This window comes from Sipha flava, unplaced genomic scaffold (assembly GCF_003268045.1).
Source record: "Sipha flava isolate LNK unplaced genomic scaffold, YSA_version1 17407_pilon_pilon, whole genome shotgun sequence".
Lineage (NCBI taxonomy): Eukaryota > Metazoa > Arthropoda > Insecta > Hemiptera > Aphididae > Sipha > Sipha flava.
Window position 1 is genome coordinate 1,082 of NW_020271977.1, and position 1,475 is coordinate 2,556.

The window sequence follows — 1,475 nt, forward strand, 5'->3', positions numbered from 1 at the left end:
TATGTTACATTTATAAGCACAATTTATTAGAAATTAATTATAATTAGTTAATTTTAATCGAATGATTTAAAAGATTCAAGAAATTTGATGTAAATTAAAAGAATTTGATTTTTATTCCATTAAACATTTAATGTATAAAAATCAACAAAAAATATTATAAAAGATTACCCGGCTCTTGAAGGACACTTTGTTTAGGTTGAAAGAAAGAAAAATCCTAGTTCTGAAAAGAAACATACCAGATTTATTAAGATAATTTATATAAATTAAATGAATTTGATTTTTATACCATTAAATATTCAAAGTGTAGAGTTCAGAAGGAGAAATGAAAAGGGGATCCCCGGCTCCCGGAGGAAAATTGATTTGGGTCGATCCAAAAAAAAAATCCAGGTTCTGAAAAAGAAACATAAAAATAAATGAATTTAAATTTAAATATTATGAAACAAAATTAGATTAATTGATTTAAATTGAATTATATGTTACATTTATAAGCACAATTTATTAGAAATTAATTATAATTAGTTAATTTTAATCGAATGATTTAAAAGTTTCAAGAAATTTGATGTAAATTAAAATAATTTGATTTTTATTCCATTAAACATTTAATGTATAAAATTCAACAAAAAATATTATAAATGGTTACCCGGCTCTTGAAGGACACTTTGTTTAGGTTGAAAGAAAGAGAAATCCAAGTTCTGAATAGAAACATACCAGATTTATTAAGATAATTTATATAAATTAAATGAATTTGATTTTTATACCATTAAATATTCAAAGTGTAGAGTTCAGAAGGAGAAATGAAAAGGGGATCCCCGGCTCCCGGAGGAAAATTGATTTGGGTCGATCCAAAAAAAAAATCCAGGTTCTGAAAAAGAAACATAAAAATTAATAAATTTAAATTTAAATACTATGAAACAAAATTAGATTGATTGATTTAAATTGAATTATATTTTACATTTATAAGCACAATTTATTAGAAATTAATTATTATTAGTTAATTTTAATCGAATGATTGTAAAGTTTCAAGATATTTGATGTAAATTAAAAGAATTTGATTTTTATTCCATTAAACATTTAATGTATAAAAATCAACAAAAAATATTATAAGTGGTTACCCGGCTCTTGAAGGACACTTTGTTTAGGTTGAAAGAAAGAGAAATCCTAGTTCTGAAAAGAAACATAACAGTTTTACTAAGATATATTATGTAAATTAGATGAATTTGATTTTTATACCATTAAATATTCAAAGTGTAGAGTTCAGAAGGAGAAATGAAAAGGGGATCCCTGGCTCACGGAGGAAAATTGATTTGGGTCGATTCAAAAAAAAAATCCAGGTTCTGAAAAAGAAACATAAAAATAAATGAATTTAAATTTAAATATTATGAAACAAAATTAGATTAATTGATTTAAATTGAATTATATGTTACATTTATAAGCACAATTTATTAGAAATTAATTATAATTAGATAATTTTAATC

At 22.8% G+C, this 1,475-nt stretch overlaps 1 long non-coding RNA gene across 2 annotated transcripts in view; it reads right to left on the reverse strand.

The window, feature by feature from the left end:
- Window positions 1–1,329, reverse strand: part of LOC112680096 — a 1,571-nt gene extending 242 nt beyond the window's left edge. The window contains exons 1-6 of one of the 2 annotated variants that reach the window (XR_003148283.1): window positions 1,231–1,329; window positions 1,113–1,164; window positions 759–862; window positions 641–692; window positions 287–390; window positions 144–220 (exon numbers count right to left, since the gene is read on the reverse strand). This is a non-coding gene — a long non-coding RNA (uncharacterized LOC112680096). Of the gene's footprint in view, window positions 1–143; window positions 221–286; window positions 391–640; window positions 693–758; window positions 863–1,112; window positions 1,165–1,230 lie in introns of those variants that run through there. The other variant, XR_003148284.1, reaches the window with a different exon arrangement.
- Between the last annotated feature and the right edge of the window lie 146 nt (window positions 1,330–1,475).